The sequence below is a fragment of the Phocoena phocoena genome, chromosome 8 (genome assembly GCF_963924675.1).
Source record: "Phocoena phocoena chromosome 8, mPhoPho1.1, whole genome shotgun sequence".
Lineage (NCBI taxonomy): Eukaryota > Metazoa > Chordata > Mammalia > Artiodactyla > Phocoenidae > Phocoena > Phocoena phocoena.
Window position 1 is genome coordinate 6,984,585 of NC_089226.1, and position 25,877 is coordinate 7,010,461.

A 25,877-nucleotide genomic window follows, 5' to 3' on the forward strand; every position below is an offset into this window, starting at 1 on the left:
TGCCTAAATGCCACATACAACACACCAAAATTCTTTCTGTAATTCCATTCTTCTATTAAACATCTCCAAGGAAGATCCCACAATCCTCCTTAATAAAATATTAATTGCATCCTAACCTCTTCAAGAAGTTCTGGTGTCTGTTTGAGCATTAAAGAGTACAGAGGGCTTCCCTGGTGGTGCAGTGGTTGAGAGTCCGCCTGCCGATGCAGGGGACCCGGATTCGTGCCCCGGTCCGGGAGGATCCCACGTACAGTGGAGCGGCTAGGCCTGTGAGCCATGGCCCCTGAGCCTGCGCGTCCGGAGCCTGTGCTCCGCAACGGGAGAAGCCACCACAGTGAGAGGCCCGCGTACCGCCAAAAAAAAAAAAAAAAGAGTACAGAAAATAGGTAAGAGTCCAAGTTGAAATTTCCTTCACTCTGAGCATGTTCTGAAGTTGACAAAGCATTGGTCTCCTCTGTTCTCCAGACCCAACAGTCAACTGCCTGCTTTCACTAGCAAGGCAGGAAGACCCTTGATTTGCACCATCACTAACTGCTTTGGCAGGAAAGTTTTTGTTTGAATTACCTTTAGAAGGAAAAAGGCCGGTAAAGTAAAAACACTACTTCCCCTATTTAGCCTATTTCTTTTATATATTTTTTTCCCGCCTTTGGACAAATAAAAAATTTAAAAAGAGAAAATGAGATCAATAAATTGCTGTAGGACTTCCCTGGTGGCGCAGTGGTTGAGAATCCGCCTGACGATGCTGGGGACACGGGTTCATGCCCTGGTCAGGGAAGATCCCACATGCCGCGGAGCGGCTGTGCCCGTGAGCCATGGCCGCTGAGCCGGCGCGTCCGGAGCCTGTGCTCTGCAACGGAAGAGGCCACATCAGTGAGAGGCCCGCGTACTGCAAAATAAATAAATAAATAAATAAATAAATTGCTGTAAGCTCAAAATTATTGATCCTTCTCTAACACTTCACTTGGCATCAAAGGAAATTTATGACAGAGAGTAAAAAAATAAAAATGAAATAAAATAAAACAAGAGGTAAAAATCCTAAACAGTTGGGGAAAATTAAGTTCTACATATTTTCTTACAGAGAAAACTCAATATTCTGGCTGGAGAAACTTAATGAAGAAATGAGAAACTTTATGTTTCTTTGTTTTATGTGTCCTTGCTTCATGTTAGATTTGAAGTACCTAGAAGTACCTGGAAATTCTGGAATCCCAAAGAATTATACCTCTTTTTATTGTAATGAGGAGAATTAGTTCTGGCTCAACACAAAACATAAACAAATTAATGCCACAGACATGGTAGAGTTTTAAACAAGCCAAATTGTTTTCTGGCTGAGATGACTTTCAAAGGCTAGTTTTCTGCATATTTGTCTTTTTTTTCCCCTCCTCTCTTAGATAATTGAGTCAATTTCCAACAGAAAAACAATATGATGCCAACATAAGACAAGCCCATTAAAGAGTATCAACTTGTCCATGGTTCTGAAGTAAATGGATGCAAATGTTCTTTACTAGCACAAAATGTTCATATTTCTAAACATCCGTCCTGTGTGCCATCACCAAGGAAAGTGGGAGAAGCACATTTCAGCTGTTTCCTTTGGAGTGCTCAGACCAGCTTTTAGTCTTCTGTGGGGAGGAAGCCCCTTATTGCAACTCTATTTTGGGTGTATGCACACGGTTGACCTAATTTTAAAGAACTTCCTCTGAAACAGGGAGCTTCTTCTCCTTGACTGTTGCAATAATGGTTACTCCTCTCAGTTGTGTGTGCTTTGGTTTGGTTGATCTCTATAAGCCCAGCAACCCTATTTCCTAAAGTGTCCTGCCCCAGTGACTGGCAGGGAGAGAGCCAGAAGCTTGGGCTATTGCATGTTGAGCAGGGACCACGATGAGAGAGACAGAAGGCCCAACATGCAGGTTTCATGGAAGAGTTTCCTGCATCTACACATCCCCTTATCTTTTAAAAAACTACTCTATTGAGGTAGGATTGAAATGTAAAAACTGTGCCTATTTATATGCAGCTCTCTGACTTTGGGATAATTATACATCCATGAAACCATCACCACCATCAAGTCCATAAACATGTTCGTCATCTACCTAAGTCTCTTCCTTCCCCCTTTATTATTATTATTTGTGTGTGTGGTAAGAACACAACATCTTACCATAAGATCAACCCTTTGAGCAATGTTTTTAAACAGCTGAGTAAAGGTTCGGAGAGTTTTATTTTGTTTTTGTCCAAAAACACACACAAGTTTGGAAAAGTGAGAGGATTAGATGTTGAGTCTCTGTTCCCATCTCTTTCCATAACAACACACCACCTTCTCCTTCACCACAAAACCTTGCAGGGCACATGGGTTTGTGTGTTTGATCTGGGTGCATGTGCGTGCACACACACTTTCTGGGAACAGCATCTTGTCTTCCACAGACTTGGAAATGTTGCCCTTTGGTTTGTTACCACAAAGGCTTTTGGCAGATGGTGAATCAGCCTCAGGCTCAAAGTCAGCCTTTACTTAAGAAGAGCTCCCCTGGTATCCCTCCACCTTCCTCTCTGGAGAGCGCCTGTCAGGCTGCTCCCATCTGCTCCCACTGTTTTCCAGGAACTGTGCATCTCATTTCACACAGGGTTGCTACGTGCCCAGGAGAATTTTTCCTGACTGCATTGCTTATGCTCATTTCCTTCCTTGGCGCTCTCTAGAGCAAATGTTTCCGTATCTCCCTCAATTAAACATTTAATAAGAAAAGGAGGACCTCATTTTCCTACCACCCAGTTGACCAACCTTCCTTCAATCTGTACCCATATTCTGCCTTCTTTCCTGTTATTGATACAATAACCGTGCCCTCTCTGCTACCAGCAAAAGCCAAATTCACAACTTGAACATTGATTGCATCCCATCTCCTTGAGGCTTCCCAAGGACTTTGCTCCTGCATTTCTCCCCTCTCTCCTATGCAGCACCAAGTTTACCCTCCCCAGTGTGCTAGTGGGCATTTCCAATAGCACACCAGCACACTATTTTATACAGTGATACGGTCCCCCTGAAAGAGCACATCAACTGCTCCAGTGGCCATCTCATTTTACTCTACTGATAGCAAAACTGTCAAAAGAGTGTTCATATTTTCATGCTCACTATTTTCACTTCCTCACCCCAAATGCCTTTTTAGACCTACTCCACTTTACTCCCTGACACTCTACCTATATTATTCTAACTCTTGTCATGGTCACCAACCACATCTGGATTTTAAAACCTAATGGTCCATTTCCCATTCTCATCTTCTTTGGCTTCTCAGCATCATCGGACACAGATCTTCCTTCTCATAACATTTTCTGCACTTGGCTTCCAGGTCTCTCCACCCCAGGTTTTCATCTTACCTCTCTTAGCAATACCTAAAGATGTTGGCATTTCTCAAGTTTATTCCTCAACCACCTTTCCTCCACTAAACTTTCTCTCAAGTAGTCTCCTACAGTCCCAAATATGTGCTTCTATCTCCAACATCTCAGTAGAATTCCAGGCATATATCTACCTCCTTACCAAAAACTTAATTTTCAAAAAAAAAACCTCCTAACCAACCTATAATTGATTGTACCTGGAGCTTCCTCTAGTTCAGTAAATGTTTCACCCATTCTCCTAGGTGCTCAAGCCAAAATGGGATTTTTCTCATGCCCCACCTCCAACCTGGTAAGCAAGTCCTGGTGGTTCAAGCTTCAGGAAATTTCCTGACTAGACCTAGAATGCTTTTCAGATCCTTTACCACTATACCCTTTTGTGAGACACCATCATCTCTCACCTGAATTAGTTCAAGGATTTCCTAATGATACCTCTACTTTTGTCCTGCTACACTTTATTCTCCACATGAATACTAGAATGGTCTTTACAACAAATCCTCCAATAACTTTCCTTCACACTCAGACTGTAATCCAAAGTCCTAAAAGCACAGCTTACCAGGCCCTATATGGGCAAAGAATTTAAACAAGAGTGGATATATGTATAACTGATTCACTTTGCCATACAGCAGAAAGTAACGCTACGTTTTAAATCAACTGTCAACTATACTCCAATAAAAATTAAAAAAACAAAAAACAGAACCAGGGTTTCCCTGGTGGCGCAGTGGTTGAGAGTCCGCCTGCCGATGCAGGGGAGGCGTGTTTGTGCCCTGGTCCAGGAGGATCCCACATGCTGCGGAGTGGCTGGGCCCATGAGCCACGGCCGCTGAGCCTGCGCATCCAGAGCCTGTGCTCTGCAACGGGAGAGGCCACCGCAGTGAGAGGCCTGTGTACCGCAAAAAAAAAAAAAAAAACCAGAACCATAAAAAGATCTCCTTTCACTCTCTAGTTCCTGTGCATGAAATCTCACTCTCTCCCCCAAATCATCACATGACTGTCCCCTCACTTCATTGAGAGTGCTGCTCAAAGTCTATTTATTCAGCGAGGACTACAATATTCTATAATACCTATTCAAAATTGTCCTTATATACCTTTTTAGCCTACTAACTTTTTCTTTGCAATACTCACTGTCTGAAATTATATTATAATGTATTTACATCAAATGTTAATTAAAATATTCCTTCAGGGAAAAGACTCTTTCTTACCGCTGAATCCCCAGAGCCAAGAATGGTACATAGCACACAGTAAGTGCTCAATAAGAACTTGTTGGAAAAAGATGAATAAATAAACAAATTTAAGCATAATGTTAGCGATGTCATTGATTATTTTGTGTGAAGTGTCTGAGCTGAGGATGAGCCTGTCAATTAGGTTGGTGTTAAGGATAAAAGAATGACTGTTGTGATAACCCATAGAGTACCCTCACTCAATGTTCTCCTCCTAAAGGAGTCAGAAAAGTAGCTTTAAAAATACATGTAATAAACATTTTTCTGTGCATTACCCTATATTGATTTCCCCCCAAATTTAAAAAGCAATATATTTGACATTATTTTTATTTGCTTTCCTATGGAACAGTCCACATTTTCCAGCCTGCTAAACCAAGACCACTACAAAACAAACACAACTTTTTTGTCTGTGACTTTTTTTCCCCTCCTACCATTAACAACCTTAAAAATGAGCCAGCTTTCATATGAATGAAAGTTTTCTGGAACTATGCTCTAAATACAGTATATCCTTCTAGCTCTAAGGATCTTACAATACATCTCCCACTCATCTTTTGTTCTCGTTTCACATCCACTACAAGACCCGTCCTCTTTTTTTCATTCTCAGAGCTTCCACAGCATCTTCGCTCTACTTGTAAGTCACTTAATAATTTCTCCTTCATAACGTATATGAGGATCACCTTTTCTATTCAAGATAATACATTTTTGAAAGCAGAGACTATATGTGTACACCCATCAACTAGCAGCCTACCTGGCAAATAATAGATGCTCAATAAATCATGAATGAATGAATAAATTAATCAATAAATAGATGAAGAAATATTGAATAAAATAAAACAGGTTATAGCCTATAAATAAGAGGTGGGGTCAAGGAATGAAAGACCAGGTTAGCATTTGGAACCTCAGAAGCTCATGGACATGATGCTAACTACAAATCAGCTAAGTACGTACAGACTCTTTGACTGTCAAATGCCAGCATCAGGAGTGTACTTGTGTGTGTGTGTGAAGAGTGCTGACAAAAGCAAGGCAATGCTTGGTCTAATACATTTTCCTCCTCATATGTGATCTAAGAAAGAAATTCTATATCTGGTTTCCTGGTAAGAATGATGTCCCCTGACACATCGATGAGGAAACTTGTTTTTCAGAGAGAAAAATTTTCCCTTCCCCTCTCAGCATAAGTAAGCTCTTCTTATCAGGGGAGGACTGGCCAACCTCACCATGATTGGGGTCTGCATCTGATGTTATTATTTTCCATGCTGGTCAGCGTGCCCTCTGCCCTGCACATCTCAGCCAAGGGAGAATCTCTTTGGATAGTCTTTGGATAGGAGTTTTGTTCCAGTCCACATAGATTTCCACTATTCATTACTACTGTAAGGGCTGTATTACTTGTGGTGTCTTAACCAAGTTTCTGAAATCCCACCAAGTTTCACAAGGTAATGGATCTTAAAGGAACAAAGATGTGAAACAATTTCCAAGTCTACCTCCAGCCTTCAGAGAGAATCACTCACCAACAACTCAGAAACATTGAAGGGAGATAAGCCATCCTGGAAATAGCCACAACCAAAAGTGTTTCAAATTATACTTCTTAGGATATCTTATAAGTTTATTTTACTCTAAATTCATGATATTTTTCAACATGAGAGCCATTTGGTTGCTACTAGCCACCATAGTTAGATAACTAGTTAGGTATTTAATTTAAAAAGTGTACACCCAATGGCAAACTACAGGAAGTCAAAGGCACAGATGGGACATTTTCTCAACTACTTTTAGAATTTCCTCACACGTTTTGAGTAATGTTTCAGTCTTACTGCCACTGCCATACATGATTCTTTGAAAACAGGTATTAAAGGGAAGCCATTGAGCCATTACTTTTACTTGGAAATTGAAGGTGAAAACCCTGCATTGAAATGGAGGCATCAATTTACAAGATGAAATGACCCTTGACAGGAAAGTCAGCTAACTAGTCCCTCTAGAAATTTCTGTCCTTGAAATGTGAAGCTCGGGCTGGTCTGAGCCCCCCGAGGTGGGAGTAATCCTGCCCCTTCCCTAAGGACTTTCACCATTTTGATCATCATAGCATTTAGAATTGGGGGAGGAAAAATAATCACAGCCTGACTACAGGCAGTAAATTCCTGCATTTCTTGAGGATTAATGGTAAAACTTTAACAAAATGTTTCAGATTCTTAAAACATAGGTATGCTTTCCCACATGGCAAACCCAGACATTTTCTGGCTGAGCTACATTTCATCTGTATATGGACAGATATTTTTTGTGTTGACAGAAGCAGGACTTGCAAGCAACCTCTTTTTGCCTTGGAAAAGCCAACTACAGCATATGCTTCCATGTACAAGAAATAGAAAATGTTCTTGAGTCCCCTGAGTTTCTAGCCAGGATTGTGAATGGAGAAGGACCATACTTCCCAATTAGCTTATTTTGAAATACCTCTAGTTTTCTGGTTTGATAATTCCCACGGATATTCCTCTTCTGTGTGGTATTTTCCTAATGGGCTCTGCTTAGACAGCAGGAAAGACTGTCACTGCTTAATAGGTTTGAAAATGCAAGACTGACCCAAAAGCACCTACCAAAGGCCTCCTGGCTTATTAGTCTGCAGTTCTGGCAGGTGCCACTTTGTGACCTCTGAGGCTTTATATAACATTGTATGGATGAGCACGGATGACAGAGAGAGGGAGGCTTGCACCATCTACGTTGATCTGCAGACATTCAGTAGCTTCACTAAAATACATTTCATATTTTTGGTACATGCATGCACCTATATGTACACTTAATGTAATGGGCTCCTTTTCCTCCCCACCATTCACAGTCTGTTATGAAACTGGTGGTGCATTTTAAAATTGATTGTGACTTGGAATCAAGGAAATATGGCATTACTCTCCATTTAAAGGTCAAAGTTATAACTAACAAATATAACAAAATAAATGCAACATAAAAAAGACTGTGTTTAAATTGGCTTGCTGAACTTAAACATTATAATTGGTCTGAATATAAGTTTTGAAGTTATCCCCAAATACCTCATGCATTCACCTTCACTCTCTCTCTCTCTGTCTCTCTGTCTCTCTGTCTCTCTCTCTCTCTCTCTCTCTCTCTCTCTCTCTCTCTCTCTGGTACAGAGTTAGAGAGCTTGGAAGGGTTCCACTTGTTTGTGTGTTACCGTCATTTTTAGAAAATCTATAATTTGGGGGATTTATTTCTGACTTGTCCTTACATTTCAGGCTTGAAGTCTTGCTCTTAGCTTGTTTATTTGACCTTAACTGGGATCACATCTGTTCCAGTATCTTGGGCATTTGTGATCACAGATCCATTCCAGGCTTCCTTTCATGCTCTGATGAACAAATGCCTCTGTATCCTGGTTGCTGTCATGGTTCAACCCCAAATCAGCTCCTCCTACTTCCTCACGGCAGTAGCACCTCCCCTGTGCTGCCTTTAGGAGACTTGTGAAGCAATTCCTGTCATCAGTGTTCCCCACTCTCTTGTCTCTTTCTTCCTTGGACTGCCCTAACCCCTCCTTCAGAGGTAGAACCTCCCTTTCAGTAGTAGCTCCTATGAACAGGCAGACTATTTTTCATCACATGTACATTGAATAACTTGTGAGTGTAAATCCCTTTCGTAGATATTTGCATTTTAAGCTTTTTAACCTTAATTGTAGAAATCGGAAATAGAATTTAAAACTATTTCCTTCTTAATGTAACTCCATGCATCAGCAGGCCATGAAGACCTGAGGGAATTGATTTTAACCCTAAATTCATAAATCAATATTTTGCATATGCAAAGACAATCTAGGCATAAATTTCTAAGTCTTTTTGTGCAGTGGTTGAGAATGAGTGGGGAAAAAAAAAGAAAGAATATGGCCATGCTGACTCCTCTCCAAGTATCCCAGTGTCTTCCTGTAGAAAATCTACTAAACTGAATTGACTGGCCACTTCCAAATTAACCATTCTTGGGAGCTATTAAGGGCAGATTAATTCAAGGTGAGTTAGCGGTTGCAGACCTGGACACTGAGCCTACCTACCACCATCTCAATCCTATGTCAGTTGAGAGGTCAGCCTGCCATCATCTGTCTCTTGATCAATATTCATTAAAGACATTGGAATGACCAGGGCCACTTGCAAAGACAGATTCCTTGGGGAGTAGCTCAGGACTCTGTATTTTAATAAAATACTTGAGTGATTATTAAGCAGATTCAATTTTGAGAACCATGACTTTGTACCCTTTACTAAATTTCTCCTTTACATTTCTTCCCTGCCTCTTTCCACTCTTCAGTTGACCATAACTTATTCTTCCCCTCACCCTGCCACAAAATTCATAGATATTAGTCATGAAAAGTCGTTTCTAGTTTTGTCTGCCCCTTGCCCCATGCCTTCCTCTGACCTATGTGTGGATGGAGATCACACTCTCACTTCCAGAACAAATGGAATCAGCTTTGTAGCCTCAATGCCACAAAACCCAAGATACTATAGGCATGATAAAGTGAGGTAGTTGGGTGGCTGTCAAGACCATTCCAGCCCAATAGGAGTCTACCAAAGAAATCCAGGAATTCTTTGCTATAGTCCAGGGTTGTAAGTGTGGTAGGTACAAAGGACATTTGGAGGTCTTAGGTTCAAGCCCTTTGTTTTGTATGGATGAAGAGTCTGTGTTAGATGCTCATGAGTATAATGAGAGAATTATCCCATGTGTAGATAGCATCGGAAGAAAAATGGTGTATGTTGATTTATATAAGGAAGGTTTTTTAAGCTGTAAAATGTACTTTTTTTTTTTTTTTTTTTTTTTTTTGCGGTATGCGGGCCTCTCACTGTTGTGGCTTCTCCAGTTGCGGAGCACAGGCTCCAGACGTGCAGGCTCAGCGGCCATGGCTCACGGGCCCAGCCGCTCCGCGGCATGTGGGATCTTCCCGGACCGGGGCACAAACCCATGTCCCCTGCATCGGCAGGTGGACTCTCAACCACTGCGCCACCAGAGAAGCCCAAAAATGTACCTTTTTTTTTATGTAAGAGCAATCCTAATTACTGTCATTGATATCTCCTATTTATAGTATTTGCCTAATTGCTATGTAGAATATTTACTATGCACATAATAATTATGCATTATTTTCATCTTCATTAGTTTCTAAATTTCTTAAGGGTAAGGATAAAAGTCTTCCATATTTCTGTATACTCCAGCCCACTTTGACAGTAGCTTACATATTGTACATTTTCAGTAAAATACTTAATGAATTAATGAAGGTGTATGTTTTACTCCTGTTACATTTGCGTATATGCATGTTTACACAAAAGGCCCCAGTAAATCATTTGATGCCTCTCCACCACAGACACAGGTATACCTTTCCTAGTATTCTCAGGAATGTTGGAAATAGAAGATGGAGGCCTTTACCTTAGAGCTATCATTAAGAGGAGATAGGGAGAAAGAAGAGGAACACAGACAGGAAGAGAATGGAAGGACATGGGGAAGAAGGAAGGGATGAACTGTGTTACATTGGGCTTATTATTGACAGAAAATACTCTGCAATGCACATAACAATCATTAAGCACATAAGTCTCCAGGTCAAAACCAAGGGTTTTGGTGACCACAGCTGTATGTGTCCCTTCCATCACATACAATGCTCTGCTCCTTTCTCATATTAGGATGTGAGTCACGGTAGTGTGTTTATTTTTCTGTTCAGACCACACCGTTTACCAGTTTTCCCCCTAAAGCACTGCATATGCTTCCAGATTCACGCTGGATACACTTTAAAGATGTGTGTGTTCCTTCCTTCCTAAGAGCTAGTCTTCACAAGCTTTAAGTACCAAGTCTTAGAAGAAGAAAAATAATTGAAGATGAAGATGAATAAGGAGGAAGAGGAGAAACAGAGCACACACAGAAAATAAAAAAACAAAAATACCTTAACCATATCCTGATGCATCCCAGAAAACAAGGCATCAAGTGTTCTGTGAACTACCTCTTATGTACCTTTCAAAAATCAAATAATGTAATTGTCGGTTAACCAGTATCTGGTTAACTGGTTGGTTAACCAGTATCCAAAAGGATAATCCATGTGGAAACTGAACTATGGATTTTCTTTTGTTGAAAATTATAATTATCATCTTTCCCTTTACCCCTCATCACCACCACCCCTAATTTCCTTCTAATTTTGCAGCCAAGATTCATGGCATTCAAACTTTTTTTAAATCCATTCATTTCCCAATGACTCCCAATTTCTTTATTTTTGCACTTCCTATGAAGCATGACCCTGAGTTTTATTCTTGCTTGATTAGAAGATCAACTCTATTTATGGATGTTCAGGCTTCAGAGATTTTGCTCACATAACATGGCTTTCTTCTTATAACTCTTAAAAATGAATAAATAAAAGAATACTGTTCATGACTTTCTCTTTCCCAATCAGGGAAAATTTACTTTAGTTACCTTAGTAACCAGAATGTCAGTCATTCTCTCCCTACGCCAAATCCCTTCAGAATTCACATAGAGCACCATTTTAAAAATAGAATTATTTCTATTCTATTTAAACTCTAGATTTTGTTAAAAACAAACTTCTTGCTTACTTGAATGCTTCCTTAAAGAAGCCAATCTATTTCTTCCTCATGAATATATTAAATTTAGGGAGTGCAGAAAATTTTGATGTATTATGTGTGTGTGAATTCTGTAAATATATATTATATTCACTGATAGATATAGATAAAGAATCATACAACTTAGAATTAGGATAATTCAATGACTTAGTGACAAAATTAGAATGTAAATTGCCTGAATACAAGAAAATGCATCTGTGAGATGTATGTGAGTGTTTGAATTACTGCAACCTCACCAACCTCACCAATATACTTCTATATTTTCCCAATTTGGTAGGTAAAATAGTGATATTAGATTGGGAGGTATTTTTTGCATTTGTTCAATTTCTAGTATCTCATTGTTTAATTTTTACCCATTGTTATTTCTAATTCTATGTATCAGATATTAAAATTATGTAGTTTTATTAACAGAAAATGGCTTAATTATAATAATAATTAAGTTTATTCCTAAATACTTCCTATTTCACTTATTATTATAAGTGAAGAGAATTTTCTTTTTTCATAATTTTAACTAGCTTTCAAAATTATTATTGGCCATTTAATGCATCCTTACTATGAATTCTTCATTGGTTATATACATTCAAATGTGTTCTAGACAGTGACTTGGCTTTTTTGTTTGTTTAAGCTATCTTTTCTGTACAGGAGGTTTAAAGTTTTATATATATGCATTATGCAATGTTTTATTAAGATGTGCTCGTTTTTGCATGCTGTTTAAGAAATCCTCCTCTACTTCAAAGGCTGAACGTTATTATGCTAAATTTTCTTCTAAATGTTTTAAGTTTTCCTTCTGTTATATATGTCCTCAATCCTCCTGAAATTTATTTTTGTGTATATGTGAAGTAGAGATCTTGTCGTTTGTTTTCATATAGATAACTCATTGGTCCAGTGCTACTTATACTCTATCTCCCTAGAAATTAATAATGTTAACTCTTCAAATATCAGATTTTCTTGCATACAGGATTTCTTGGCTCCCTCTACTGTGATAGCTTTGCTTTTGAATCCCTGAACAAATAACATGCTGTTTTAATTAATGAAGAAAATAGTAAATATTCTTTCCCTTACAAAATGGCCTTGTAGTTTAAAGATTCTATCAACATTTCTTCCTTTTATTATGAAATTCCTGTCTCTGACTTGCTCATTTTCTTATCCTGCTGTTAATAATTTTCCCCTTGAATATATGAGTTTCTTACAAATTAAAGAAATTAGCTATTGTCTTTCATAGAATTTACAGATTTTACCTCATGGCTGTTGGCCTCTAAACTTAGTTTTTGATAGTTTTGCCAAACATAAGATCTTTGGATTTTGTTTGTTTTAAATATCATGAAATCAAGTTTATTGTTTATTTCCTTTATGACTTCTGGGATAAATTAAAACATCAAATGACATTCAATGACATATTTATCAATGATAAGCAAAAAAATCTCAAAATAATAGCTTTTCCCATGTTTATGACAAATTAATGAATAACTTCATATCCTGTGACACTCCATCCTTCCTTTTTCCCTCATTCAAATTTTCATTATATATAAATTAAATTCTGAGTCACTGACTGAATTTAACATATTTTACTATATATTTTTATATTCAAGAATAGACCTTGATTTTGTACTGTTATGCAATCATATGTTCAGTAGTTATTTATACTTAAAGTTTTATATTAAATGAACTGTTCTCATTCAGAGGAAAAAATAGTTACGAAATTTCTTCAGAAAATGTACACGTTTACCTATTGCTTTTGCACACCATGGGGAGCTTGGCTGAGTATACAGCTCTCAGGTTATCAACCACTTTGCCTTGGAAATTGTGAGAGATTGATGTGTATCTTCGGATAGCTTGGTATTGCAAGTCTGAAGTTTGTTTTATTTTGTTTTGTTTTTTTGTACTGTTGTTAATGGTATTCCATTCTAAATTTTTCATATTGTGGTTGAAAAAGAAAAGCCAAAATAATCTAGGTAAGGTCTCCTGTTATTAATTCAAGGCAAACTGAGCAAATTCTTTATAATTGTAGCTTGGTCCCTTTTCTTCAGTTTGGCAATTATTTTTCTCTCTTCTTTGATTATTTCCTCTCTTCCAATTTTTCTAGTTTTCTTTTTTCATAAATACTTCTAATCTTTAAGTTGCATCTCCTCTCTCTTGCGACTATATTTATAATATTCTACTATTGTTTTCATCCCTTTGTCCTTTCACTCTTCATTTTCAGAGGGAATCACCAGTTTTGACTTTTGCATATCTGATCTGATCGTTATAAGTCTATTCTGACTATTTTCTTTTGCAGTCTTTTCTTTCATCAGTCAGCTTATTTTAATCTTTTTTCATCTTAGTGTAGTCTTCTGCTATACTTTTCTTTCCCACTCATGAAGGTCAAATCTGTTTTTCTACAGCCTTCAAGTAGGGATATTATTTTTTTCACTGATGTTATTCTGTTTAGAAACTACCTTTCTGAGACACATTAATTTGGGTTTTCTGGACTATCAGTTCTTCTTATGTTGTAATATGTTTTCTGAAGTCTACCTTTATTTTTTTATGTTCGTTCATCCTGCGTAGGTGAAATTTCTATGCAGGCTTTGCATTTGCCAAAATCTTGGTGGGGGTGGAGGAGGTTACTGTCCTCAGCTCTTTCTAATGTCCACTTAGGTGCTAGTATCAAACTACTATCAGACGTAAAGGAAAGGACATTTGCAACCACTCCATAAATTATGATATCTAGCACACTCTACTTGGTGTGAATCTACCACTGCATCTGTTACTGCTACTATATCTTCTGGATAAGAGAATCGAATGCTTATGGGGATCTCTGTGTCAAGCAAAAAATAAAAAGCTACTCTTTCTAGTATGCACTGCTCTTTAGACAATTTCTATCTCTGCTCTTGCTTTTCACCCTTTTCCTTAAATGATAAAGGATCCCAATATGTAGATATCATGGCCTGCCCTTACTCCTACTCCCATTCCTTGATATGCTGAATATTGAGAGTCCTGGTCTCTGAACATATGCAGAAAGAGATCCTTCGATGAAAGCACAGGCATTGAATATCTGCCTTGTCTTGCTCATAATGTACATCTTATGACATTTGGAGTCTGGTGGCTCATTTGCCCAACAATGTGACCTCCGCATCCTAAACTTAGGGGCAAAAAGCTGGATAAGTTCTATGATCCTTCCACCTTTTCAGGCACTCTTTGGGCCATGCTAGATCAGAAAGTTTCAATTAACTTATAGTGCAAAAGCCTGTGCTTCCGTCAGTTCCCATCAATAAGGCAGCTAAGAAATAATTGTCTCAGCATTGACAATCTATTCTTAACTTTAATTCTTTTGTCATTAAAAATAATTTTATAATTTGAAAGAAATATTTTCTGTAAAAAATGCTCAAGGAGTTGTAGTAGGCAGAATGTGTTAATATGGAAACTAAACCTAGATTATTAATAAAAATTTTTAAAATAGGTCATTGTTATCTTATATTGACTACTGACTTTACAAAATTTGAAACTTCCAACAAAAAGAAATTACAAAAATGTCCTGTTAACATGTCAGTAAACAAAAACTATTGCAATGCGTGAGCCTTCTGTGAAGGACCATACAAATTTTGAGTCCATTGAAAATAAGTTTTTTCAAAGTATCACCTGGATATCCCAGACAAGCTTTGAAATCATCTAGGAGGTGTGCTTATCCGTGTCTGTACTGATTGTGTCATTTAATGTGTGTGTTATTGAAAGCAGTGCTATAATCCCCATTGATTCTGGTGGCATTTTTTTGAAGTAACAGGGGAGAGCTGGTGAAGTAAGTGTTCCACGGACTACAAATTAGATATCACTATTTAAAGGGCATAATGGGATATGTGAGTTGCATATCAATGATGGAGTATATTATAAAAAGTTATTTCTTAGAAATATAAAGTTTAAAGATGTGATGGAAATAACATAGAGTCAGAGAAGTCGAATATTCAGCCCTTTCTTGGCTCCAGTAAACACAGGGTTAAAATATGTAGTTTCTCTCTCCCAGAAGCCTATCTTCTATGTGGTGGCCATCCCTTATAATGTGATAACAGCTTTAATAGGGCTCAGTTCAGGGTCCAAAGAGAGCACCTGGCCAAGTGGTCAGAATCAATACATAGGAATTGACAAGGCTGACCAGCTGGACAAGGGCTTGATAAGGCAAAAAGAATTGCTTGTTCAGAAACAAAATGGTGAAACAGTATTTGGCTCACGGAAGTGAAAAGATTTGGAAAGCCTAGGGAAATAGGCTGAAAGAATAAATGAAGGGAAGCTGGTAAGAAGCCGTATATACAATGCAAAGGAGATGGTAGTAGTCAAAGTAGCAAAAATCTGTGAACAACCCAAATGTCCATCAACAAGAGAACAGAGAGATGAGTTGTGGTATATTTCTCCAATGGAATACTACAGAGTAAGGAAAATACATGAGTTGCAGTTATGTGCATGAACATGGACAAAATGCATCCAGATAGAGTTGAATGGAAAGAGCAAATCAGAATCTAAAATGAGTGGATATATGTGTATGTATAGCAGATTTACTTTCCTGTATATCTGAAACTAACACAACATTGTAAATCAACTATACTCTAATACAAATTTAAAAGAAAAAGAGCAAATCATTGAAGTATCATAAAATATGTTTCCCTCCATTTATGCCACTTACAAGCATACTGTCAAACAATTTTTTGATTAGGAATATATTTATATATACTATATATATGTATGTATACACATATATTAAATATATATTTAAAATAAGAGAATAAGAAACCCAAATTTCAGGAAAGTGCTTATCTCTAGGTTTCCCTCTAAGAGGGAAGGGGTTGGACAACACAGGGCCAGGGTGGGGGGTTGGTATTCCAAGAGTATTGGTATTATTCTCCATCCTAGACTGAGTGACAGGTGCTCTAGTGTTAGTTTTGCTTATATTATTTATTATGTACATCTATATTAAATATTTTTGTATCTATTGAAAATTTAATAAAAGCAATAAAAAGTATTCTTGTCCTAAATTGAATTACTCCACCCAAATTAACCTTGCTATTTCAAGGAAAAATGACTTATTGAGAGCTGCTAATTTTCATTATAATAGAAATGTTAACTGTTAAAACTCTTTTGATGCCCAGAAAGTTAATGGGAAGGTTCAAAAGATTTCTTAAAGCCTTTTCTTTTTAAACTAGAAATAAAGAAGTGAAGGAAAAGTCCTCCGGTGTCAAAGCAGGCAAAGGCAGATGGCTGAGAACTCTAAAGTCCTTGATTGTACTGTGGGTTCGTTGCTTTGGCCACAGAGGAGACTTCACCTTTCCATTTAACGGACAAAGAAAATGTAAATTTGTTCTGAATCACAATACACCCAGCATTAAACTTAGTAAGAGAAAATTGCACTAAGAGCTGAATTTTAGGCTTAACTTTCTGACACTCTCTTTTTTGTATGGAATTGATCAGCTCAAACAGAGAGCTCATGACTGGGAAAATGACACAGTCTGCTGTTGCCTTGTTCTAAATTTTAATGGTGTCAGATTTTACCGCTGCTGTTCCCTCTGATTGTCTAGCAGGAACCAGCATTCTTCCTTGGCTTCCCTGTGAGCAAGGCAGCTGTGGGACAAAGTCCGCTTAGTATTAATCATTGCTGTTTCCCATCTAGCCCTGTGAAAATAAAATCGACTGTCCTCAGAATGAAGAGTAAGAATAATTTGAAGGAAGTGTGAAAATGTAAAACTTGGTCCTGACTTAGCAGCTTTGGCAGAAGTGTTTCCTGATGTTGTTGGATCATTTTCCTATTTTTTTTTTAATCACTATAGAAATAGAATTATATGGGTGGTCCTTTCCATTTTCCCCAAAGAACTAACCCTAACTTCATTTTTTTGTTAAATGATATTTACAAAATATTCTCAATAGCACAATGAATATGATATGTTGTACCCAAAATTGATTTCTAGACTGGAATCAAGTTCATGATGTGTGCTTATAAGGGTGCTTAATTATACTCACTGCGACACAACTTGTATCACTGGCACAAAACTATCCCCATCAGCTTTTTCAACATTTCTTCCCATTAGAAAACTGTAACTCAAATTTCTCTTAACTAAATCATTTTGTCTCTATAGATAATGATCTCATGGGCTTAAAATACATAGTATATGGGAGGTTATCCCTGATAGGATGGGAGTGGGAGCTTAGACTGAAAGTTAGAAGAAGGAATGGTATGAAGGGAAATTGTTGTGATTCCCTTCATTGTAAAAACCAAAAGGTAAAATTATACAGACAGTAATTAAGTTCATTTGCTATGAATTAATATATATTTGGGAAATGGGAGAGAGAGAAGAAAAGGGGGAGAGTGAGAGTGAGAGAGAAAAAAAAATGTTCATACCGGGATGCAAGGGAGGAACATACTTAAAAGAGACAAAAAATATATAGTCCTCTTCATAAGTTTATTTACTATTTCTGTTTTTCATTTATTTTCCAGTGGATTTCCTGTTCATGTTCTTTGACTAATTGTCTTTTGGTTTGTCCATGATTTCTCCACTTAACCTATCCTTATACATTTTATATTCTGGGAAGTTTTCTTTGTCATGTGTGCTAATTACATTTCTCGAGTGTCATTTGTTTATGGTAGTTGTTTCCATTCCAAAGTTTTTAATTTTTATTGTAGTAAATTGTATCAATCTTTTCCATTATGGGTAATTTTTAAATCACATTATTTGCTTTTTTTTTTTTTTTTTTTTACAGTTCCATCTACGGATGCCATGCCTCCTCAACTATCCGGGAAGTGCTATGCAGGAGGAATGTGGCATGTTTTCCTCATCTCTTGTCCCTTTTAGAATGTCCTTCACACATCTTGAATTAGTCACTCAATACCAAACTGTTGAGGTGACTAGCTGACTTGAAACTGAAGAGGTGACTTTTGCAAGTGTCAAGTGAGAGATTAGCAAATAGATTGGCTTTTGTTTTATGCTCATGGAAATTGGCTGAGAGTATTTTCATTGTATTTTTCCTTCTCTCCCCCTTTTTCTTCCTGATTTTTTTGAAATGTTCATCAGTTCTTAAGGAAGAATTCTTTCTCCCTTTAGAAAAATTTATTTTTCAAGAACTTAAAATAAGTAGGGCTCACAATTAGTTTCTGAGTAACTGTTAATTCATACAGATGTAGGAGGCAGGTTTCCTACAGCTGTGTGTAATTGAGTTCAGTTCATCATCACATCTCGTGGGTTACTTTAATATTTAACCCCCAAGCAACACTTTCAATGCCACCAACTTCTCCAGACTCACAAAGTCTAAAATACAAAAACCCTTGTTGAGAGCTTTGAAGTTTATCCTGTCAGGTATATTTGACAAAGATTACTTGAAGGGGATGTAAATCAAGTCTCTTGCAGTTTTTTCTGTAATAATGTCTACATTTATATGGTACAATGCCTTTGCCATAACATGCTCATGCAAATAATTTCACTGAGTACTTCAATATCCCTTCAAAATAGGAAGGCAGTTTTTATTTTCTTTATCAAGTGAGACAACAGGCTCAGCTTCATTAAGTGACTTGTTCCATTCTAGCTGTCAAATGTTTATTGAGCATACACTAAAGGAAGTTTGTGAGTTAAGCCTTCTGAGTTAAATACAGTCCAGAGGCCAAATGGCTTACTACTATCTAGTAGAGGTGTGGTCATTATGCAAACAGCCCTATTCGTGGCAGAGTGAAGAGTAACTTTTATGAAAAGTATAAGCATCCCATGACATACATAAAGATGGGAGAATTTGAGCATGAGTTTTGGAATTAGAAATGTACTCTGGACAAGAATTTTACTTCTCTGAGCCTCAGGTTCTTTTCAGTAAAATGGATCTGCCTTCAATAAAATAGGACTGTCAATAAAACAGGACTTAGAGTCTGACTATCTTTGTTTACTATCCGCCACTACCACTTACCAACTCTATAAACCTTGTTGTGTTACTGAACCTTTCTATGCTCTGTTTTTTTTTTTTTTTGTTCTCATTAAATAGGAATAATAGTACCATCTCACTGGTATTTTGTGGATATTAATGAGATAAAGCTGCATAGTACCTGCTGCTTGAAAAATGCTCAGTGTATGTTAGTTGCCAGCACTATTATAGTACTAATAATAGTATATTTGGAAGCTCAGAAAAGACTTGATTGACATTATGACAATGAATATGTTTTAAACACTTAGTTAGATTGTGATTGTCAGAGAATAAGAAAAAGGTACAACTTCTTGAAATGCAGGATATTCTTGAAGGACACCAAATTATCACCTTTACTGATACATATGCTATTGGTAAGCTACTAGAGGGATGTCTAGTTGAAATAATTCTGAAGGCCTTTGAATGGTAGCTTAGGAATTGAAGCCTTTTGAATGGTAGCTTAGGAATTTGTGGCAAATTTCTTAGGGACTTCTGGAACATTCCCATCGACAGTTAAGATTGTTAGACTTTTAAATATTGATCAGTCTGGTTGGTATAAAATATGGTATCTGATGGTGGTTTTAATTTGGCTTTTCTTGATTATCAGTAAATTAGGAATCTTTTTTTTAGATATGAATGGCTAGTAGCCCTAAAACCTACCATGGTTTCTGGTACCCAGTATGGGCTTAATACATAAATATTAAATAAATGAGTAAATGAATGCATGTTCAAAATGAATGCAAGGTATCTCCCTTTCTCACAGACATCAGGGATTTTTAACAGACTTGTACAGAGACGATGTGCTTACTGCCTAAGGGAAAGGTGTAACTTCTGTGATGACCTTCTCTGCTGAGGGAGACACTGTCGTGAAATATCCATCTGGAGCATCCCCATACAGGCAACAGTGGCCCTTCGATCACACTATGCAAGTACCTATCTCTGCTGGATATGTGAAGCCTTGACCCTTTCCCGAAATGAGCATTATAACACAGGGAGCAAGCATCACATGATTGAAAGAGGAGATAATTACCAAGCAGCTGTTTTGGTGTGAGCTGATCCTAGACCCGCATCGCCCATTTGAGAATTGTTACTGAGAGGGTTTGGCCTTGCAAATGGATTTCTCAGCCATTCTTTTCCTTATTTTCTTTAATCAAAAGACAATTAAGAACTGACTACAAGTACCCCAGATGATGGAACCTGTTTTAAAATAGATGTTTTATTATTATTCAGGTACGGTGAGATCAACAGACCAAGAGACAACTGCCATTGAAAAGATAGTTTGTTATACTCACAGATCCCAAGAGAAGAGGACATACCACACTTCTGGTGGGTATATGCAGAAGCCCTGGGATAGGTCAGGAGGCAGAGAGAGGGTAGGCAGGGGCCTTTCTTGTGGTTTCTGCAGGCAGGAACGGACAAGCAGGGTAAGCAAGCTCAGGGTTGGGTAATTTGTATAATTTCAATGGGGTCTGCCACATAGAGGTTGTCCCTAGCTGTCCGGCACCTGGCTCTAGGGTGATGAGAACAGGTAGATAGTAGCCTGGAAAGTGAGGAGCCCAGTAAAGGAGGTGGTTGTGGTGCAGGCTCTGGACTGGTTGGTTTGCATATGAAAGGCTTGCTCCCAGGCTATTAACTTACTATCTCTAGGAATTAGCTAGCATTGATGGGACAAAGCCTCCAGAGTCAGTGAGGCCACAGACGTCCAAGTATTAGAATTCAGAAAATAAAAGACATGGTTAATACAGACAGTAGTAAGATCATTTGCCATTTATCCTAAAGGAAGCCTATGAAATAATAATGGCTACAATTTATTGGAAATATAGTATACACTTGATCTTGAAGTAGTTGCCTAACATATTGTTTTCAACAACCTGATGTTAATGTCATTTAAAAAAGGCCTACATTGTCTCAAACTTTTGCAATAGTAGGAAAGAGTATATATAGTCTCTGAGATCCAAACGGCAGAATGATGGACTGATGGGTGAAAATTACAGGGAGACAGCATAGAGCTTTACATATGGAAGTCATTGCAAACAAGTAGATCTTTCCAAAATGGAACAATGGCATATAACATAAAGAAATCTTCATCAGAGGACATGCTAATTCTCCTACCTCGCACTTGGTCCAGAGAATTCCTGCATTGGCTAGAGTTTTAAATCTAGTGACCCCTAAGATTGCATTAGATTCAAGACTTTAAGATCCCCAAGCATTTTTTTGTTTTGCTCAAAAAAGCCTTAAAATGGAGGCAATCTGAAAATAAAATCTGAATGCTGAATGGCCAAGGGATAAAATCAATTTTGGGCATAAGCTTGTATTGATGAACTTCTGAAATACAGAAATACTTCAAAATTTTATTCCCTCCTCCCCCTGACATTGGAAGAGCATAGGAGAATACCCTAAGATTTCATACTGACAAAGCAGTCTGCTGAAAGAGAGGGGCTGAATCATTTTAATATTCTCAGCTAAGGGAAATTATAGAGTTAGAATTATATTCAAGATTTAAGTTATAATTAGTTAATGACCCTATAAACATTTTGCTTAATAGTATACTCATCTCACCACCTCTCTCCACGAATTTCCTCTATCCACAATTTTGATTAAACTGAAAGAATTGTGTATAAATAAGAAAGAAATTTTTAAATGATTATGTGCAGGCATACCTTGCTTATATAAAACACAGACTGAAGAAATTTTAAACTGTGACAACATGTTTTAATGATTATAAGGAAATCTGCCAAGCTAACATTTCTACTTTATTTTGCATTATTATTTTTAAAGATTAATCTCATTAAAACACAAATTTATCTTCCTCCATAAATGACCATAGCTTAGCAAGTGAAAGTATGTTATTTCCTCCTAATTCATCTCATACTCAGTGAAAATGATATTGTTTTTTTTTGGAATAATTGCCCATTGTTGTAGTGCACCTCAAGCATTGCTTGTATGGCAGCCTTCTAGCTTAATGCCAGAGGGAAAAGATCTTTCCTTAACCATCACCATTTTGCCTCAAAATCAGCAATCTGTGTACATTATATATGTACATTACTTCCCTCTATCACCTTAAGATGCCTGTTGCCTCTTCTCATCACCTTAGTGCTCAGTCCTACCTAGCAAAAGTCCTAATTGATAGTAGGTGCTCAATAAATATTTAATTAATGTTGAACAGCTACCTCTCTGTCTCATTTGGTAGATCTCAAAGGTCAAGAAGGGAAGAACTTAATTTCAAAAGATAAAGAGGGCTAGCTTACTCCACTTATTTACTTCACTCTTTGTGATCAGCACTGGACTCCCTGGCTGTACCATCTCCACATCATGAGAGCAGACTGGCCAAGACAAAAGGCAGTGTGGCAGAATCAGGGATGTGCCTGGCTCCTGAGCTGCAGGCAAACCTCAGAATGCAGATCATAGCACCTGAGAAGGCAGAACGCATCTGGAACCACAGAACCCTCTGTAGGAAAACAGTCACATGCACAGGTCTCCCTTTACATCTTTGGGACTTGGATGAATTTAAATGAGGAAGAGATCAGTTTGGATTAAATAAGTCTTTTTTATTTTTTTCATGTTGTCTCCCTGGCCACCATAGAAGTTAGGTCCGTGGATTTCTCCAACTTAACTCCAAAGCAAGGGTTCGAACATGACACATAATATTAGAGTAATTATTTCCCCCATATCTCACAGTTCCCTCTTATTTTTTATCTCCTTTCAATATCATAATAACTACATTATATAATGAGGTACTGAGAACATAAGAAAGATAAGAAGCTTCATTTTGAATGTAGGGATGTTATCTTCAAATTTCTCAGCCTATCATCACCCTGCTCTTGTGACATTATACCCAGAAATACTAATGTAGGGTTTTCAGGATATCATTTCACTAATGCTATGGTTTGAAACCTTGACTTGATGACCATAATCAATAGATCGTATACATATTCAAATTACACAAATTATAAATATCCAGTAGAAGAATATGGTTGGAAATTGTCTAATTTTTTGAAATGAAAAGTTAGGGAATTGGTTTTGTTTATTGATAAAGAAATGCAAGAGCCTTGGATAATATTTGTAAAGAAATAGTAACGAGAACATCTATGACTCCAGATGCCTATTTTATAATTAAGAATCCTACAGTAGGTTCTAAATGATGATCTAAAGTAGCATCGCCAAAGTGAAAACAAAAAAAATGATAAACATAAGGACCTTTAATAGTCAAAGCAAGATGTTTAAGAGCACTAAGAACTGTATAGGCCGAGGAGCCACATAACAACCAAATTGCCTTAAAATAGAGGAAAGGACTTAAGTAGCAAAAGAACAGAAGATATTCCCAAGTGAATATTTTTTGTTTATAGTGGGTTTTTTTTCTATTTCTTCAAAGTTAGAAATTTCTCAGGAAACTTCCTATATTGACAGGTAATTATTTGATAATGAAGTGAATAGTGATGATGAAAATTATAAGGATGATGACCACTGCACAATGTATAGTAAACACTGTAATGAACCACAATTTTTCTGTACCACCATGGTTTTCTCATCTGGAAGACTAATTTGTCATCAGCTGAAATTATTAGCAAGTACAGTATGGTTTCCAAATCATTTTGTATATATCTGCTATCTGTAAAAATAGTTTGGAGCTTCAAATATAGTCAGTTTCTCCTTAAATATATATTTACTTATATATATTTATGTATGCAAATATATACTCATGCCTATTGAATATGCATATATGTATGTAGTATGTATTTTAAAAATGAAAAAAGCATTTCCACATACATTATCTCGTTTAAGCTTTAGAGAAAGCATGCAAGGCAGATATTTTAATCACACCTTTCTATACAAAGAAACAAAGGCTCAAGGAGTATTGAATATTTTCCAAAGAGTACAGAGGTCGTCATCAGTAATAACAGGATTCAAACCCAGATGTCTAGTTGCAAGTTCTGTCCCACCTAAGGGGAGAAGAGTGGGTAAGTTCTGTAGTTTAAGAAAATGTCAAATATTGTCACTACCCATTTGTTCTGTTCAGTGGCCAAGCTACAGCTCCAAATATAGCACTAATTGGTTGGGAATTTATCTCCATTCAGAGTTGATACAAGTCCTGATACTACAGTTGAAATAGCATATCATGGTAAAGCAAACATTTATTAAATGTGTGACCAAGACAAGTCACCTAACCTCAGTAAGACTGTTTTCTCATCTGTAGAGATAGTAATACCTACTTAATAACTTAATTTAATTTGATGATGAGGATAACATATACAACATCTGCTGTGATGATAAGGGATGTAGAGAGCCTAGGATGTTGTCTGTCATTTAGCAAGCAATCATTAAAATTCAACTGCAATGTTTTTATTACTGCCCATCAATACATTTGGTGTCAACACTGCACAGAATTTGTGAGGTACTCCAGAATGACAGTAATATTTTTTACATCTTAATTTTAATATAGACAGTATGGGGAAAAAGTGGACACTAATTTTTCTTAACATCCTATGAGTGGCTATCTAGTCAAGAAGACAAAACACTGAAGTAACTTTTTTTTTTAATTTATTTATTTATTTATGGCTGCATTGGGTCTTCGCCGCTGTGCGTGGGCCCTCTCCAGCCACGGCGAGCGGGGGCCACTCCCCACTGCACTGCACGGGCCTCCCATTGCGGCGGCCTCCCCCGCTGCGGAGCACGGGCCCCAGGCGCGCAGGCCCCAGCAGCTGTGGCACGCGGGCTCAGCAGTTGTGGCTCGTGGGCTCCAGAACGCAGGCTCAGTAGTTGTGGCGCACGGGCCCAGTCGCTCCGCGGCACGTGGGATCCTCCCAGACCAGGGCTCGAACCTGCGTCCCCCGCACCGGCAGGCGGCCTCCCTACCACTGTGCCAACAGGGAAGCCCTACTGAACTAACTTTTGTAAGAATAGGCACAGTCCCAAAGAGAAAAGTGGCACAGAATGAAAAAATAGGGGCTGATTAAAAAAAACAACAAAAAACAAGATACAGGGTACAGGATCTTGTAGAAGAAAGAAATTGACACATTCATGGATGCTCTGTGACACAAGCTGTATTTAGCCCCTCTGCTGCCTTGTGCCAGTTGATTAAGATGGGGAACATTTTCTCAAGTTGTGTGAGAGAAGCACAGCTGTCTGTTCAGGAACTTGAGTATGAAACGTATGCTTCCTGCCAAACTTTCATGGGGTACAACCTCAAAGCTTCACAAAAACAGAATGGTTTTAAAAATGATTGGAAAGACTCATTCTCACTGACAGATGGAAAGTATCGGAGATTAGGTGAGTGTGCCTTTGTAAGTGTGCACATATGTATATAGTGTGTGCACACCCACGCTTCACACATTCATTTGGTGAGGTGGCTGATAGGACTTGAAAAGTAAGAGTGTTGAGCTTCTCTGTTGCTGCATTGTTTTATCTCACAAACCTATTTTTTAAATGAATAATACTCACAATTCGTTTTCTACAGACCAGAATGAAGACTAAAGGTTTTCCCTGGCCTTGGCCTATATATACATATATCTATATATCTATATCTACCTATCTATCTATATATATATATATCCATATATATATATATATATTAGTTTGTAGAACCTGCTTCAAATTAATTTGAACTCAAACCATGCACACAAACTCAAACAAATACAGAAACATACAATTTTCCCATCCCACTATTATAAACTCAAAATGCTTACTCACTTAGCTTTTATAACAAGGAAAATGGACCTGGTTTCAGTTCAAAAAGATATTAGGGAATTTCCCAGCAAAAATGAAAAACAGATGTTTTTTTCCCCTAGATACTTCTTTTCTTGGATATTTTAACCCCACC